Source organism: Psittacula echo (assembly GCF_963264785.1).
Source record: "Psittacula echo genome assembly, chromosome: 2".
Lineage (NCBI taxonomy): Eukaryota > Metazoa > Chordata > Aves > Psittaciformes > Psittacidae > Psittacula > Psittacula echo.
The window spans coordinates 72,478,209-72,497,513 of record NC_137737.1 but is presented as its reverse complement, the minus strand read 5'-3'; positions in this window follow the sequence as shown (position 1 = coordinate 72,497,513).

Below are 19,305 nucleotides of genomic sequence, written 5' to 3'. Positions count from 1 at the left end.
TAAGGCATTCACTTACACAGTGGAGTAGCGAGACTAAGCATGGGAATATATGTTTCATATTCAGGGCCTGGATTTGTGAGCACACACGATGGGCATAGACGATAGAAATTGAGTACAAATCCCATTTAGATTTGATTTCCTCCTACTGGTAAATCCAGCAGCTTGTGCAGTGTTTCTGATTGTTACTTGCTTTAATAGTAACAACCCGGTGTGGGTTACAATGAAAGCTTTCCACAATAAACCTCAGCTCTACTGACCTGGCGAGCTTTGACCAAAGTATTAGACTGCTTTCTACTGCAAGCTGTGGAGGTATGATGTAAAACGAGAGAAGCATTTGTCCCTAGGTTGAACAAATGAAACCCAGTTTATGACAAGAAAACTTTTGGAGGCTAACTGGCTATCTCATTTATCCTTATAAACGTAAATGAAAGTCACATGTAAAATATTATTAATAAAACAACTGGCACCTTTGGTTATTTTAAGCCTGGACTCTCCCAAATGCAAATATAAAAAATAATTTTAGAGAGAGAACTGGGTAGGCTAGTCCAATATCTGGTTTTGTATTTTTTATAGAGATGCCAAGACTGTTTGATCAGCATGGGAGAGCAATTTGTTGACTCACGAACCCAGCTCTCTCTGATTACTGCTTACATAGCACTTTGAAAAGATTGGCCAAATACCTTCAAGTCAAGTACCTTGTTATTATGAACATGAGTGCCAGTAACAAAGAAAAAATAGCCAGCATGTCACTGAATAATAAATCACGGAGGCAAATAAATGACTTTTCTAAGAAATGCTCTATTTACATTTCGTCACGTGACATGACTTTGCTTACGCTTGTGGATGCGATAACACTTAAAAGAATATTTCCTTTTCAGTGCAGCATCTTGGCATCAATCATCTTAGTGCAACTGCATTTTCTGGGATCTGTTTGCAATCAGGCAAACGAAGCGGCAAGGGAGATTTAGCAGCAAGACCAATTTTTAGTTTAAACGATGAAGCTGTGTAGGTAAACATAGCTGGCCTTATTCAGCTGTCATAAACTACCTCCCTCACATGAGCCTTTGGCATAATTACTCATGCAGAACAGGTATTCATCCTCTCTAAGCACCACATGAATGAGGCCATGGTAAAGTTATGCAAAGGGAATATGTATCCAATCTGATAAGAAGTCCCTAATAATTGCTGGTATTTTCCATAATATTAGTTTAGGGCTAGAGCCACAAAAAGGGTTTAGGCATGTAAGCTCTGCCTAACTGCCTCATAGGCATTTGCGGCCAATATTTAGATCCTCAAAACCCCTCTTCAGCTACTGCCTAACCCTGGAGGCGTCTGAAGTCTGCAAATGCCTACGTTCCTGCCAGTGAAATTCCTGAGGTGCCCAAAGGTCTGCTCCTGGGCATGCCTGGGACTGCCTCTGGTTTTGATTTCTGCCTTTTTTTTTTTTTTCACTCCCTTCTCTTCCTGACCTCAGTAAGTAGGCACCCAGCTCATATTTAACCCCTGATGGCATCCATGAATGGGAGCTATGAGGCACTTCCTTTCAGAAGCCCCAACTTCAGGTGCTCTGTCTGCCAGAGAAATCATAGAAATCATAGAATAGTCAGGGTTGGAAAGGACCTTAAGATCATCTAGTTCCAACCATCCTGCCCTGGGCAGGGATACCTCACACTAAACCATGTCACTCAAGGCTCTGTCCAGCCCGGCCTTGAACACCACCAGGGATGGAGCATTCACAACTCCCTTGGGCAACCCATTCCAGTGCCTCACCACCCTCTCAGTAAAGAACTTCCTCCTAGGGACATCCCTCCTCATTGCTGCGCTCCAAGCTGAAGGAAAGGATCATCATTTAGTCTAGGGCTTCATGAGGGCTCCCCAGACAAGGCTCTGCTGCAGATTGTAGACCTGCCTCTCTTAGCTGGGTGAGGGGACATGCCTGGAGCTCTGCCCCAGTTGGCAAGCGTCCCCATGCACTGCCCTGGGGAACACCGGGGGGTGCCAGGCACAGTGCCAGCTTCAGCAGGGAGGGCCTGGGAGCAACGAAGCCCTGCCTGCCTCCAACTTTGGTGATCCAGGCATTTGGCATGAGGCTCAGGCTATGCTTCCAGCGGCAGCCAAACCTGCACAGTCCCTCTCTGCTGCCAAAAAGTGGAAGCTGTGCTTCTTCACCCCACAGTCATGAGCCCTGCCCACTCCTGTGGCAGTTCTGGCATTGCTGGCCTCTGCCAAGGCAACTGAACTTCCTAAAATGCCAGAAAGCCTTCCCCTCCTACTGTTGGCAGGTATATCTTTCTGCAGGTTTATGAGTTATGTCATCCTGTGAACGGATCCAGCCACCCTTAGAACTTGTTGGGAGAAAGTGGTGTGAGCAGCCTTGCTAGTGGTAATCAGCTGCTGCCAGCTCCAGCAGAGGTCTTCTTCAGACATCCCAGGAAAGTAAGAAATCTGACTTCTTTATTTTTCACAGAAGCAGTTCAACAGATCTGCAAAACCAGTCTGTGACCATCTTGCACCAAAGCTGATGTTTGTGAGAAGGGGCTAACAGAGGTACCCTGCACTAAAGAGAGGTGTAGGTCAACATGAGACAGCTAATCTATTTGCCAGCAAGATACTTCTTCTAGTATCTTTAAATGCCTCCAGGTGACTTGTATGAAAGCTGGTGTTGCAATTGTGCTTCAGAGTAATATGAATCATGTGAATGTGATGAAGAGATTTTCCCCTTCTTGCCTTTCACTTTGTCAAATGAAATCTTGGAGATCAACAATAGGTAAACACCCAGGAGAAGGAAAGTGAGATGGAGCCAGAGCACAGCTAGGGCTGGGAGGGAGAAGGGGGAGTAGATGGCCCTCCAGGTGCTTCCTGGATTCAACACCCTACTGCTTTGCAGTAAGTGGCCACCTGCACTTCCCTAGTTAAAAAATCCTGAGGATCTCACAGAAGTTTTGTCTATATCCCTCATATTGGACTTTTAGGATGAAGATCTCAGTCTGGACCTTGCCTGTCCTGGGCACCAGCATTTAGTATGCCCAGGTGAAGTGCAAATGCCACGCTGACTCACAGATGGAGCTGATGTTTGCCCCTCTCAAATGGCTATTTGGGGGCAGGTTGTGCACAGGTAGGTGGCTGCACAATTTCAAACTTATTACTGATCCATCTTTTATCTTGGTGACAAAACAGTGGGAGAAATATTGCCTGTTTCCAAGTAGTCTTGGATGAATTGTGTGCATACATGTACTTGCCTGTATAGTTTACTGTTCCCTAATTGCACAACAGCAATAGGACATGAATCCATCTTTTAGTAATAGGTAGCCCAATAGCAAGTATGTAGCAGAGGTGATGTTTGGGTAAGCAACCCGGGCAATTGGCTGGCATCACCAACAAGGTTTAAGTTAGACAACAGTGCCAAATGCACAAGATGCAAGTGTAAGGAAGGCGTCTGCTGGTGGCTCCTTTGTTTAATGCTGGCACAACTGTGTGACATTTCTGACTTGGCCTCAGAAAGAAACATTTAATTTTTATAACTTTTCAGGCTGTGGTTCCCTCACATAACTATCACCTCTTAAGAGTTGTGCTACTAAACAGCAGGATAATGCATCCAACTCCTTTTCTGTCTCTTGTAGGCTTAGCTTGAGATTTTCTGCTAGTGGTGGATGCAGTACAGCCCCTTCTCAAATTCCTACAGCACCTGCAAAGGCAGAGCACTAACCACCTGGAGGGCTTCCTGGTGCTACAGTATTGGAAAGGGTCATTCACAAATAGTGTGCTGTATCCAGTAAGAATACAAGCAAAATACTTCACTGCTCAAGTGTCCAGTCCTTCCAGATTCTATAGTATAGTGGGCTTAAAATATCTTGGATGCTTTGCTTTTTCTATATATCACCCAGTTTCAAGCATGGTATAAGCCATGTTTTTTCTCAATCAAAGAATTAAATTTAGAATAAATAAACAGTGTTGTCAGCTTCTGCCTCTTACAAAAGTTTGAATTCAAGACATATATTATAGAAGGTCTCCGGTGTTCCTGCTCTCTCCCTCCCTGTCACCGCTCTGCTACTTGGTCTGTGAGAAAATGTGTCCTCCTGGTAGTGCCATATTAGAAAGGAGGGGTGAGTGTTTCCTGTCTAGTGGAGCTATCATCAAGTTTCAGTCCAAATAAAGCTGAAAGAGTCCGCAGATTGGGAGGTTTTTCTGGTGAGACTTGCTCTGTACATTTGTTTTTATAGTACTATAGTTGCCAATCAAAGAAGCAAGCAAGTCACTGCTTAATCCAATGCAGACTAAACAGCAAGGGGACTGGCTATGGGAATTTGCTTACAAAGAGATTTCCTGTTCTGTTTGGAGGTCAGTCCCAGTAAAAATAAGATCATGAGGGATATACTTGGTCCCTCAATATATGAGTGTGGAAGCAATAATCCCAGTTTAACATGTAAAGAACATGGGTAGGAATCTACAAAGTGCCCATGGAGAGAGACTTTTTCTCTGTTATGTTGAGGGGAGAAGGGTATCCTTTCAAACTGACAATCCATGCATTAGTTTTGTCTTGGTTGTCTTAGTTTTCAGACCATAACCATAACAAGGGTGTAGATCCTTGAAGGACAAATTATGGCAGCTTATTCTTTTGCAATGATATTGGCAAGGTACTCTCATAGCGATGAGCTGTTAGTATGTTTTAAAATCTCATTTGCTTTTAGTTGTCCTGAATTTTCGTGTAAATGAGGGAGTAGTCACTCAAACAAAAATACAATCTCTAGGCATAATTTTAGAGATTAGCTGAAACATCTAATTGCTTCATCTAATGCAATCACTCTCTTTCAGATGGGTAGAATAGAAGAGGTTTGTCATCTCTGTTGCCTTGGGGAACTCCAGGGTATGTTTTATGTAATCACACCACTGTATTATGATAGATGGTTAGAATGAAGCTGAGGTCAAGAGTCACAAACGCAGGATGCTCCTGGGCAGCAGTAGTCAGTGCATGAAGAAGCACAGCCTGGGAGGCAAATAAGTCTATGAGAGTTTGCTCCTTCCGTTATGCTATGAGGAAGTAGAGCTGGAACTGCTTTTCCAAAGAGGATTGCAAACAAACACACTTTTCCTTCCTGCTTCACCAGAAAGGTCCCGCAAGAATAGCTGCCAAGGGTGGTCAGATTGCACTAATCATTTTTGCTTGGAAATGTCCTTTTGTTAGCCAGTGACAATTTCCAAGCAAGTAAAATGATGCACTGGGAGGTGCTATTGCTAACAAACAGTATAGTTAATGAGTGGTACAGCTGTTTGGCTTATTACTCATTCACATGTCCTCCTATTCCCTCTGAGGATGGTAGTGAAGAGGAACTTTCCCACTGCCTGTTCCCAGGTGTGTGTATGTGTGACTCAGGTAGAAACAGCAAGAGCTGCAGATGAAGGGCTGGACATACGCAAGAGCTGAAGTTCTCAGTGAATGTAGATGCTGGAATCCAGAATTACCCCTGGTTATGAGTTAAGGTAGAAGAAGGAATTAGCAACATTTGTCAGTAAAGTCATAAGGGCCTCAATTACAGACACAGCCTCATTATCTTCCTTTAACCTTCTCCTTCCATTAGAAGCAAATGTGCCAGAAGAGCTCTAGAGTTCAGTCCAGTCAGAGTTCAGCTCAGCCTACATCACAGGTGAACCATTTCTATTAGATGGGCTACAGGCTTGAGCAAGCCCCCTGGCATTCCCATCTGTTTCTGGATGCTCCCTGCTTGTTCTCTGTGTTAAGAAACCCCATGCATTTTTCCTGTGCTCAGTAGTGGGGTTTGTCCTTGCTCCTCTGCATATCCCTACCCCAGCAGATCCTCTGTCTTCATTCTTAACATATACCCCAGAAATGTCCTCCTGCTTTTCTGGATGGCTTTTGGTTGTGAAGCTATTGGATTCATCCTGACACTTGCCAGAGGTTTGTTCCATCAGATGCCTAACTATTTGCTTCCAGAAGCATAGTACACCTCTTTTTCTCTCTGCATTTCCAGCTTTCACATCCATATATCACACAGAAATAACAACCAAGTTGAAAATCTGGCTTATTTTTTAAGATACAGACTTTTGATGAACAAATCTAGTTTACTGAGTTGTTAACCTTTTGTGTAATTAAATTTCATTCCATATAGAGATACCTTCCATACTTCAAGATTCATCCATTCAAAATTCTCACATAGGCTGGCGTTGAGGTCTGCTAAGGTTCTTGTTAGATTATTTTGGTGTGGGGGTGTGGAGATTATAGCAGATACTTTCTTTTCCAAAAAATACGTTTGATTCTTTTTTGCAACCCTGTCCAGAATCTTTGTACATGCATGTACTCCAAGTTGTCAAGTACATGAGTTATGTATTATTACACTCACTACTTCTGTGTGTCTTCAGGTGTAATATTGTCAAATCGTGTGGCACGTGTGTTGTGTTCATCTGCACTTTGTCTTTATAGTGACATTGATGGCAAAGCCAAACAAAAGCAATGAGAGAAGGCATCCTAGTTTGACAATAGGGTCTGCGCTGCATTTCTTTAATTGGTAAATTGAATCTTGGTATAAAACTTTGCTCATATCAATTATCTTTGCTTGTATACATTAACTTGGTCAGTAAGTGCCGATTTCTCCAGTTATTTGTTTTACTAAATCTTTCATTTCTTTATTTGGATATGAGATACAGTGCTTCATAATTCTGGGTGTTAATCTTGTTGTCTAAATCAATCCCTCTTTATGACATTGATCTGTTTGGCATCTCTTAAAAGCATTCTGCAGATTTCATAGTCTCATTCATCCTCACTTTAGGTTTCCTCATCTGAGAACAATTATAGTTTTAGCCAAATACCCAATGCTGTCAAGAGCTGCGACATATCAATATTGACTACTGGTGGTGAATCTGGCTGTAGTAACTCAGATTTGTTAGTTTGCATTTTAAATTACTGCTTCTATGCCTTGTGTAATAGCTTTTTTTGCTGTTCGTTTCCTTGGTGCTTCTTGGGCTGGTTGGTATTTTTTTTGAGTTCGAGCTTCAATTTTGCCACATGTCAATTACAGTAATTTCCTAGTTCCTTTATAAACTTAGATATCCTGGAAAGCTGATTCAAATTTCCCTGTACAGCGCAGGTCAGTTAATCTGGCTGGTAGCAGCTCTGCCTGGGGAATTCCACACTCCCTGGTGGACACTGTTCTTTGGGAACATTTCCAGTTATGAAGCAGGGCACCAGCCCCGGTTCTACCAGCCTTCCCAAATTCTGATGGAGAAATAAAGGTTGTACATGTCTTCAACTTTCTCAGTGAATTCCTGTAAGTGGGTCCAGAAAATGGGGGTTTGAATTCATCATTTTTTTTTGGTTTCATGGTACAAATGTCATTTTTGGGAACTGTGATACCTATATTGGAGCAATTGGTTACTCATATGCTGATGATCTGCAAGTAGTTTCTTTGCTTTGGAAATTATAAGCACCACTGTTGCTTTGGAGGATAACCAATTATGGCCCCCAAAAGATATTATTTCTGAGAAGAAATTACTATTTTAGAGTTTAAACTGTTTTCTGTCATCTCTGGCTCCTGACACCCAGCTATCCAAAACTGAAGATTTTGTGTGCATTTATTTCCTGTCACTGCTTATGCTGCTTTCACAAATTAGCAATGCTTCTTATTTTCCAAAAATGCATCTTCATAGTTTGTTTTACTGCTTATAAAGAACTTATTGATCATTGTTCTCTGCACATGTTTTTTTTTTTGCTGAGAATTGTTAAATGTGCTGGGACAAAATCCACTCCTATCTTGGTCACTAGCCTACCAAGCACGGTTACCTTATGTCTCCCTGTCCCTATGAGTCCTGGTGGTGCTTGCTGGAGGGGCTGAGAACTGTCTGAGGATGTTAAGCCTCCACCCAGAATAGCTAGAGATCCAATAGGAGGTAAAAATTACAGTTCCAGCCCAGAGAAGTGGCTGAGCTGAGAAATGTAGGCACCACCATATTCGCCTCTTCCCTGGGTTGGGAAGGCTAACCCAAAGAGCATGGGAGGCATGAGCCCCCCTGGCAAAGCAAGGAGAGGTTTCTGAGGGGGAATCCGGGATTCATTCCTAACAGAGACCAGTCTAAGCCAGCTCTTTGAAGCAAAAGCTGGCAGAGTCACACAACCCTTCCCTAGGTACAACGCAGTCTCCTCATGTGCTGTGCATCTTGCTACCTAGTACCAGTCCTCTTTGCTGAACCTAGGCCTCCATCTTTTCTCTTACATGTATACATGTTAAAAGGGTTGCTTTTGCTTATTTCTGCCTCACTACACAGTTGAACTTTGTCTTAAATAAAACACAGTTCTCTGCAAACGAACAATAAAACTGCAACCTCTGTACTCAATTTCTCTCCAAGTGCCACGGTCTTTAGGTCTTTACAGAATTTATTACGCTTTCTTCCATAAAGAGCATTTTTACTTTCAAAGTTTTGTGTGCTTGAAGCAGCAAAATATTTCACGTAATGTTTGGGAGCAACAGTAGCTATGCAATCTATTTTAAAAATCTCTTTTGACAATCTCCATAAGCTTCCTAGTATATTTACTTTGAAATTATTTTGGATTCACTATGTTTCCTACAAATCAAAGCTGATACAAATCACGTGTTGTATTAAGTACTTGATCTTCCCCCAAAAAATTCAGCTACTTTTCACTCAATGGCCTATCCAAACAATGAATTAGTTTCTTCATTAACTGGATAACAACGGCCAGCCACAACATATGTTTTTTTTTCTTTTGAAGTGCTCTCTTAAAAAACCAGCTTACATTCAGATGTTTACCAGTCTAAAAAAAAAGTTTCCTCTGAGTGAGATGTATCTAGGGAGTTTTAAAAGATTTTTAGTATTATTATCACTATCGTAAATTTAGTAACATGCAGAACCAGGAACCACAGTAAAACTCTGAAATTAAGGAAACATGAAAAGCAGCATGTTTTTCTGCATGTAATTCTTAATCATTGATCGTTCCCTGGAATATATCCTTTTAAAAAGTGCCTAAAATAACAGCCTTGGCTACTCAGGAGTGTTACTGAATGCCTATATTAAAGGTTTGGTTCTCTTGATCAGAATTCTAGTTACACAGGGAAACATGTAGAAATTTACACTGAAATTAAAGGAACCAACACTGTTATTTTAAATATGGCTATAAAAAGTCAGACTCGTGAACATGAATTCTTTGTTAATTTTCAATTTACCAGAGTGGGAAGATTTAAGACTAGCACAATATATATAGCTTTTGTCGAAGGATTAAAGAAATCTGCCACAAAAGGAATACTCTCACTATCACAATGCCATAAGTAAGCTCCCTGTCAACAAAGGAATATCTTGTAATGTACTGTGTACCTTAAGATGATGAAGATGCAAATGAGAAATAGGATTCATCCAAATATGGATGTTATCCCAGAATAAAACAGAATGTTAAAGGACAACAGATTTTGGAACAGCTGTCCTGTGATACACAGTTATGAATGAGGGTTTTATTTATTCTTTTCTGGTTTAGCTCAACACAGTCACAAAAATTTCCCACTCATCAGAACATGTTCCGTCACATCTCTCCTGCAGGACTTCTGTACGTGGGCAACCCCTGATACTGCCAAAATATTCTGAGACCTAACTTATCTTTCATATGAGAAAGGATATTGAAAATATTATCTCCCCATTTAAGAAGGGAGCAGTTAAAGTTATATAAAACAACAAGAGGTAGAAAGAAATTAAATCTAGTGTTCCTGTTTGGTCATTCACAACAGGAGGGTTAGAGAACAATTCACAGGCTTGAAAGGCAAGATATTTGAACTGTTAGAAGACTCTCTGTTGTTCCTTAAAATGAAATGCAAAAGTTGCATTTTGAAAATACAGCCCTAATAAACTGTCTTCCCATTGAACTGAGACAGCTGGTCACACCACTTAAAAGCAAAATAAATGGGCGAGGTAAGTTATGAGTCAGACATTATCTGTTGAGCTGCTTAGATGGTGGAAAAGCACTTCAGAAACTATTTCTTTGAAGGAAGCCCGTGATCATTATGGATAAACCTGCTGGAGGGAGGGGCTGTTCCACCACTGAGTAGCTGGGAAAAAGGTGATGCATGAGGCTCACTGCAAAAGCCCTCATCAGCTGGGGCTAAAGCATGGCATACATCATTAGTGCCATGTGTATGGAAGGCCCCTCTAGCTTGTAAGTTGGCAGAATGTGCCCAAACTGCACCAAGGGGCAACCCAAGGACAAACAGGTTTGTGGTCCCAGAAACACTTACTAAACACAGCACTCAGGCTACCCAAAGAGGCCAGTCTGGCTCTTGCTCCAGCTCGTGTGGTGGTCAGAAACTTTCTCCTAGAAACTACAGAAGATTCAGGTGAAAAGAGGGAACAGGTCTACCTTCAGCAGCTTGTTCTGACTCGTGTCTTCATTTCCTTTTTCTGCCCACTCAGTGATCAGAAGTGAAGAGATGTGCCCAGATCCCTCTAACTGGGTATCTTGTGGTGAAAGTTCCCCAGGTCTATTTTAACATATTTATGGTGCCTCCATGGGCCTTACTGCTTCCATGGGAGAAGATCAGGAAGTCTGGCATTTGGAATCCCAGAAAATCTGATGGACAAACCACTCCAGGCACACAAAGGTGAAGATAGAGCGGAGGTGTTACCCAGTCCACATTCAGGACAAAATGATGTTTAAATACCTTTCAAAGCTTTTAACCCATGTGGCATGCTTTAAGTTGCACAGTCAGAATCAAACCTGAGGATAGCCCTGGGTCATTTTCTTCTACTGGTTTCTCTTCCCACCTCAGCTCTTAAACTTTTCTCTTAACATTTAAACACTAAGTGGTGACTAAGCAGGCATTTTAACTCTAAAGGAGTATTATAGAAAGCAAAGAATGGCTTTTTAGGTGAAGCAATACTGGCTTACCAGGCATACAAAAAAAGAGATAAGGTTTGAATGTTACAAGAGAGATATGTGCATATAAAAATAGGATTACTAGAAAGTGTGCCTTCCTCAGGAGATGTAAGGCTGCTCCATACATGAATGCAAAAGGCAAGACTCCTAACTACAGTGCTTGTGGAAAGCAAATTGCCATTTTAATTCTATTCCTGACATCAAATGCCATTTTAATGTTAAAACCAGTAAAGCTTCCTTTTTTTATCATGTTATTTTTCTGTGAAACAGTCCTAACCCTTTCTCCAGTCTCTTTGGAGAGAAGCATCACCTGCATGTAGAGGTGGAGGGATTGTGGCAAAAGCTGTGTAAGGTAGGCATCCATCCTGTTGTCTCTGAGCATGTAGCCTCCTTCACACACAACTGATTGTGTCTTCCTTGGAGGTGGGCCATAACATTAACAAAATTGCATTCTATAAATGGTATGTTGACCTTCATTCTTGTGAGTGTGGAAAAGCTCCTTTAACCATTTGGGCTGTGTATCTGTTGCTAAATGAAACTGGTCTAAGGAGTGTGAGCATGGACTGCTGAGCATCTTCGCTGCTTAATTTCCAGTATGTTCTATGGTTGATTTAGCCTTTGCCAAGTGCTGATCTCTAAGGCAATGCCTAGGTTTGACACAGTGAAAGCATGAAGCAGAAACTATTTCTGGTAGAGCATATAGGTAAGACTGAACCAAGTTTAGAAGCCTCTTGCCAGGACAGACATTGTACCTGTCAACAGGTACAGGCTTTGTACCTGTCAACACTCTGTGTCCTCATACAATACATGTCAGACTCATAAGATGAAAGTATTGTGGTGGACACACACATTACTTCAGGCACACTGAACGGAAAGAACACACCAAAACTGTAACTACGTCTTAGGGCCCCCATCACACAATATAAAAGATAAAGGTGGAGTGGTGGGAAGGACCAAGGCCAAGTACTGTAGATAGAGTCAGACTGGCCTCCAGGCCAGGAATAATCCTTGAACCTGATTTATTTAGCAGTCTGGACATTGCCTTAGAATCCAGCATGAAGAAGTTTTTCCCACTTTAAAATTTTACTGTAGTAAAAAAAACTTTTTCTTACCTGATTTCTGTAGGCTTTTAAAATCCCTCTGCATCATGCCAGCAGACCATTGAAGAAATCTGGGGGAAAATGAGCCAGAGTTAGTGTAAAACAATGATTAACATCCTTTTCTCTTCAACCACGCAATGTAATTTTTGTCAGAGTTTCATTATTAAGTTCTTGCAATCTTTTATTCAGTATTAGATATCTAATTAATATTTTTCCAAACATTTAAGTAATAACAAAGAATCAAATCTAATGTTCCATGAGCTAGAATGACGAAATATTCAAATTATTTTTGAGTTTCTCTATAATTTTTTCCTGGCATTGCCAGTATGTCTGTAAGATCTTGGTTTAGAAATATATTAAAGGCTCAAGAAAGCCTATAGCAATTTCACTCTATTAACAGGTAATTTAGAAATATCAATCTTCTCTCATCATTCAGGCAAAGCATAGCTGTCATGCCGTTGATTTATAGGTTGCAATGAATGCATGTCTTATAATAGAAAACCACGAGTGTTGTGGATCTGAGGTTTCCTTTTATTATCCAAAATGCATCTTGAGAAAAGCTGTTCCCTTGCTTACAAAATAGCTGCTGTTTCCAAGATTGGAAATGCTCATCTTCACCTTCTACTAAAAGGTAGAATTGTATCCAGCATGTAAATCTGCCAGCATCTTGGTCTGGTAGTATATTAATAAATACTGTGCTCAAAAGCACATGCACAGGCTTGCTGCTTATTGGAACCAGTGAGTTACTTGTATGCATCTGAAGATAATTGAGATTCTTTTCTGCACGTTTGTTCTTAGAAGCCAAAAAGGTTGCACGATCTAATGGGACTTTGTAAAATGGGCTGATGTTACAGAATTTCCTCATCCTTTTGCCCAAAAATAGTCTTGTAGCTTCTCGAAACATGTTTTCACCAATTGAGGTTTAAAGCTTGCCTTCTGTTCCACTGCTGTACCAGAAACATGTGTTTGACTGTTTAATCTTTTGGTGCCCCTAACAAATGGTTAATGAAACTTCTGAGTGAGATAAATGCTGAGGACTTCACAGACCTGGGCCCAAAGAAATGTTAAAAAGCTGCTTGATCCAGCTGATTCAGTGTATAGTTTGAGGTTTGGCATTCCCATAAACAGCCCTTCATGAGAACAATAATGGAAAGATTTGGGAAGTTTGAAATATACTTTAATCAATTGTAGCAATTTATAAGGGAATAAAAGTAAGTGAAAGTCTGGGCCTTATCACCAAAAATTTCAATTCTATGGAATTCAGTCTTGAAATCTGCTTGAAATCATGGATATCCAAGTTAATTCTGGAGACAAACCTGCCAGCCTTGACTCAGTGTGTAAATTTCCATTATATTTTTACTAATTCTATTTGTTTATTTAAACTTATTTGTTATTTCTATTGATTTGTTAAAAAAACCCAAAAAACAGAACCAGGCACATCAATTCAGAAAAGCACAGCAGAGGGTGGGTTGGGTTGTTGTTTGGTTTGTTCGGGGTTTTTGGTGGTTGTTGCTTTTTTTAGGTTTTTCGGTTGGTTGTTGGTTTTGGTTTGGTTTATTGGTTTTTTTTTTACTCTAAATCAGTTCAACGCCAATGTCTTTCACATAAAAGGACTCTATCGCAATCTGTAATTTTACAATTAACCTTATCAGGAATCAGAGTTTAACATCTGTGGAATATATGAATGAGATTTTTTTTTTTCTGTCAGAGAAAATGTGCGGGAAAATTAATTTCTCTCCAAAATATCTTGGAGACAGAACATTTTTGAAATGAGAAGTAAAATGGCAAACTATTTCCCATTTTGTTTATTCCTTTCAAATGTGAACATTGAAGAAGAGCGGGTAGAAACAGTTTGTACATCTTTCAGAAAGATCTTTCAATGTTATCTGGCACAGCAGGTGTGTTATTCGTCACTTTACTTTTTGATCTGGGAAATATTAAATATAATGCAGGTTTCATGTTGAAAAAAAGGAGAGACCATTAAGGCAATCAGTAATGCAAAAGGTCCTTGGCTTTACAGCTTCATTTCAAGGCAAACAAGTATTATTTTTAACATGATTCTATGATTCTAACAGTGCAAGATATTACATTTCCTACAAAAATTGTGGAGTGAAATCCTAGGGTTGGTGTTTTTCAGGAGGGCACTGTGGATGATCATCCTGTTGCCTTCCGGCCACAAATTTTCAGAGCCTTGAAAAGCTTCAGCTTCAGAAATGCAACCTAGGTCATCCGCATTCATTCCTCCAACCTGGCCTTTTTGTGAATTTCTTTCTGTGTAGGGAAGGTGCTAGGTTAGATTAGGGGCCATTTTGTGATTGCAGTGTTTCAGCCTGCTATGATGTACTCTTACATTAAGCCCAGATGTTGTGTAGTAGATGTAATATAAATAAAATAAATGTGTTTCAGCTTGTCCAGTATTGGATTCCCTAAGCTCTGTGCAGATGCCTCAGCATAAAGAGCAAAATCCTTTTTGTGAAATGTGGTCACAATGAATGGTATTTCCAGAGCATAAAATTATGTTTAGCTTTATTCTGGTGACTCTAAAGCCCACGAAAGACTCCCAACAGCTTCAGTGGAAGCAGAATTAGGTCAACAGTGAGGGTTTCTGATGGGCTAATCTTTAAGCAGTGGCTGTTTTCTGTAACAGGTCTAACCTTTCTGCCTTTGGTCAGAACTGGCTGTCATACTCTGTTGAGTTACCTGTCAGCAGTCTAAGGGCTGCTTATTTTGTGGGATGTTCTGTGATACTTCAAAATAGAAAGTGTTATACCAACTCCATTGCTTTGCTTATGTTGTTTTTTAAACAAAACCTCTGGAATAAGGACTACCGCCCACATGAACAAAGCTTGTCCTGAAAGCATTGCCCGCTTTTATGGTTTGTTTTAGTCTGTCCCCTCATGCATTCATCCTGGTGCCTGTATGGTCCTGTTGTTGTGTGTTTGGATCCCTTGCAAGTGTTTGAAAATAGGAATTAAAAGCAGTATTTCTTTGGGTTGTCCTCAAATATATCCCCAGCTGAAGGAAGGTGTAGGTGTGCTCCAAGGCCAGCTACTCAGTTAATAATATGTATACTCAGGGTTTCCTCTGAATGACTATGGGTCAAAAAAATAAGCCTACGTTGGAATTTAAATGTCATGAGGTTATAACCTAAGCACCACTCCTAAATAGCAGGAGTGCTATTCCCCCACTTAAAAGAATTGGACTTCAGTATTGATTCTCCTTTCCCAAAAAGCAAAGCAAAAATATGTATATTGCCTCCTATCCTCATCAATAAGGATCCCATCGTGAATAAAGCTTCAATGCATTTTTTCATCTGTGCTGTCAAGTGTCCATAAACTGGAAAGTATCAAAGCTATTCCTGAGAGTTTATGTTAGGTTCCTTCTATGCAAGGAGGGTGGTTCCTTTTGCTCCCTGAGTTGAGGTTAGTGTTTTGAAAGCTGAAGGCTATTACGAGTTCTGGTTATATACAGCTGGCTTGTAAGTGTGATGTCTGCTTCTGCGATACGTGGCTATAGAGGGAGCCAACTGCGTCTTGCCCAAAATGTTTTCCAAGCACAGTTTATGGAGGCCAAAATATTCTGGGTTAAAAAAAGAAGGCTAACCTACTTTACAGAGCCTATTACACACTACGCTTTAAAGTTGCTCTCAGTTCAGAATCCAATAATTTGAAATCTTGATAAACTTCATGTAGAAACCATCTGAGGGGCTGAAATGTATCAAGGTCGAGAGGCATAACTTGGAAGAGCACGCTGCTCTTTTTTATAATTCTAAAATATTTGAATGTCTCTAAAGGGCACTATTTAAAATTCCTTCTTCCTGCCACTCAGGCTTTCCTTGACTCAGAAGAGTAATTTTTGAGAGTCTGGAAGTGCAATCATAAGATCTGGAAGAATGGCCACATAAAGCATACTGCTAGCTTCAGTAAGATATGAGACAGAGTTTTCAATGTGCCAGTTTGAGAAAAATGTTGAAATAATGAATGGAACATATTATTCGGGTTTTAAAATTATTATTATTGTTTATAATTATGATTAGACTGTATGTGTCTCTAGTTGCAGTTGCAAAGGAGTATGCATTCAAAACTACCCATGCCCAGGGCAGTACAGATTAAATATGCATCCTATGTGATAGTCTCTAGTCTAACCTTAGCATGAAGAGTCTAACCTCTTCATGAAATGCCGATGTTTTATCCTAGAATACCTCTTAGAAACCATGGTGCTTCTTAAAAACCCAGCCGTTCAGCGGCTATAATGAAATTTCAAGGACAGCAGGTCTAAGTGTTCTCTATTTCTACCAGCAAGAATTTCTAGCTGTCCATGGTCTATGACCTGCTGACGGTCTCAACATTCATGGCAAATATCTTAGTCAATACTTTAGTGCTTTTTTCCTGTTTCCTGTTTAAGATATTAACCCTCTGATGCCCAATTTCATTTCAGCTCTCAATAAAGAACCTGGCTGTTTGAATTAATCCAAGCTGTCCTGGGTAAAATTAAAATAAAAGCCCGACTTTTTTCTACCCTCACATATTCTTAATTTATTTAATTTTACATAAAGCCCTATTTTGTTGAGGTTAATACAAGATTAAACTGTTGCAGGGCAAAAAACTTGCTGCTTCATTCTTGTGCTTCAAAACTCCCTGCAAGCTCTGGTTTCCCATTGTTACAGGGGCTGGGCAGGCAACTGCATCATATGATGTGAACTTTGCTCTGGCTGGCTCCACTTAAACAGGGCAGAGGTTTTTTTGCCTCCTTCCCTTTCCCTTTTCCCCAGCAAATCTGTGTTTGCTGCTGTTGACACAAGCTGTTGAACACTGTGCCATAATGTCCTACCTGTAGGAAAGCATTGGAAATGCCAGCACAGCAGCATTCACTCCTGTTGCTGTTAATAATGCTTTTCATCTATTTGGCACTATCACAGATAGCTATTCAAAGTGCAAATCCGAGGACAGCAGGGCATTTTGGTACGGTTTGAGTTTGTCTGGGTTCATATAGTTCCCTATAAATTCAGGGTGAAAAGCCAGTAAGCCCATTTGCTAGTTTAGTGGTCTTTGCAACATCATTCAGAGACTGAGGCTGGGAAGCTAGACGTGGTACTATGCCTGCCTTGGAGAGGTGGGCTCCACTTTCTGGGAGCTCAGCTTGAGCATCCATCCCCAAAGCACTGTGAGATGTACTTAGCACTAGGCACAGCCAATTCCCAGCAAAACTCTTCAGAATGTTTTGAAGCACTTGGGTGAACAGGAAGGGATTATTAAGATTGAAAGCGTGGTTATGGACTTTGTCTGAATCAGGTGGTTGTTTGCTATGTTTTTGTTTGGGTTGGTTTTTCTTAATAAGAAGAGCATGTACTTGCTTCCCACTTTGTCCGTCAGTTTGAGCCTGAGAGCCTTTTAGAGCTGCTCAGCACTCCTCCTTGCAGGAAGATTCAATAAGAACAGCAAACAGAATGCTTTTGAAAATCATATCTTTTCCAGAATACCCCCAAAAAAGAGCTGGCATTTCTGAAAGCTTCTGTCTTTAATGTATAGAACAGAAACTAGAAAAAAAGAAATCTAGCAAACTCCACTTCTAACATACCAACACTATCTCTGGTTTCAGCCAGACACAAATAAGCATGAGAGAATACAAGTTTCCCTGAATCTAACTTAGGATAGCAAGTGTTTTATCACCGTATTCAGGCAAAGTGGATTTGAATGAGCTTCCATGATCCCAGTCATCCTTTGGACTTGACTCACGGCATGCTGAGGTCAGAGGAAGTCTTAGTGACCCTAACCAGGCCAGATTCTCCTCTTATTAATGTTAGTGGGAGGTTTGCCTGGATTTAACTGGGAGCAGGTTCAGGCACGGACTTATCACCAATAGGAAAACTCACACATACATGTATACATCATACTATAAATACATTATAAATATTAGTGAATGGTTTAATTTCAGTATATATTTCCCAGCTCTCAAACAATGGTCTCATAAGAAGTAAGAATAAAAAGCCTTAATAAGAGACACATGTTTTTTAAATATATAAATAACATGCTTAAGTTATTCTTCAGTTGTGTTTTAAGACTTGCCCTTTCTAGCACCCTAGCTTTCCAAGAATTTCTCAATTAGTTGAAAAGAAGAGTAGGGTACAGCTCTGAAAGCCTTTTGTCTACCATATCCCAGTGCTTTCCTCCATTTCAGTGGTAATCATGGGTCCCAAATGCTGAGCTGTATGGGTTATGTTTCCCCAACAACAACATCTGGCTGCCTGGCAGAACCTCCTAGCCTGCTGCACTGACAGCTGTTAAATCCCTTGGAGTTTCTTCATGCTCCAGTAGCAGCACAGCTTTGCTATTCTTGGTCTGTCTGAGCAACCATGCTCACATGGATGCTGTTTGTCTTTGATCCTCATAGCTTAGCTCTTGGTCATTTTCTAGTTCTCTGTAGGAGCACAGATCTCTCATCAGGAGTCTTGGACAGCAGTTGTAATGCAAGAAACACACATACAGTCACCACATACATGCTGCAGTGTCCTCTTTGGTAGGAACTTATGCCTCACCCCTATCAATGGCCTATTCAAACACCAGTGCCCTGGTGTCCAGGTTGCCTGGACAAAGGCAGAGCTCCTTACCCCAGCCCTGAACAGCCACAGAGGGAGGGTTTATTTGTTGGGATGCTGGGAAGCAGAGGTTAATCTGAAGGAAGGCTTGTCCAAGGAGTGCAGATGGGAGCACTGACAGCAGCAAAGGAAAGAAGGGGAGTAAGCCAGCAGCTCTTCTTCAAATGCATGCGCATGTATGCATGTATTTCATATTATACATTTATATATTATATATATTATAGATGTATTTTATATTATATATTTGTGTGTGCATGCATTGCTAGCAGCTAACTGTGCACTTCTCTGGCCTCCTGAAGGCTTTGGGTCACCTGTACTGTTGCCTTGGGCGAAGCAAAAGAGAATAGAATTGGCTAAAATTTTCCACTTCAGACATTGACTGGATTTTTCTCTCTGAAAGCTGCAGAGGTGCATTTGCAGCTTCTTTTTCCTTTCCACCTCCTGTGTACAACAAGCTGTAACAGCAGGGGAATATTACAAGGAACAGTGCCGGGTGTGGAAGAAAGAGTTAAGGAAGCTGACGTCTGAAAGGGAAGGTGCAAGGGAGCTGGAAGCAGAGCAGTGTGGAGAAGAGCCAGCTGACTTCTCCAGTAGAAGAAAACTCTCATCATTTTTGCCAGTAACAACTGACATGTCTTGTACTGTGTTTGGAAATAGAGGCACATGGCAGGCAGCAGATAGGACGTGCTCTGCCCTCGCAGCACTGCTGTGACCAAGCAGTTAAAATA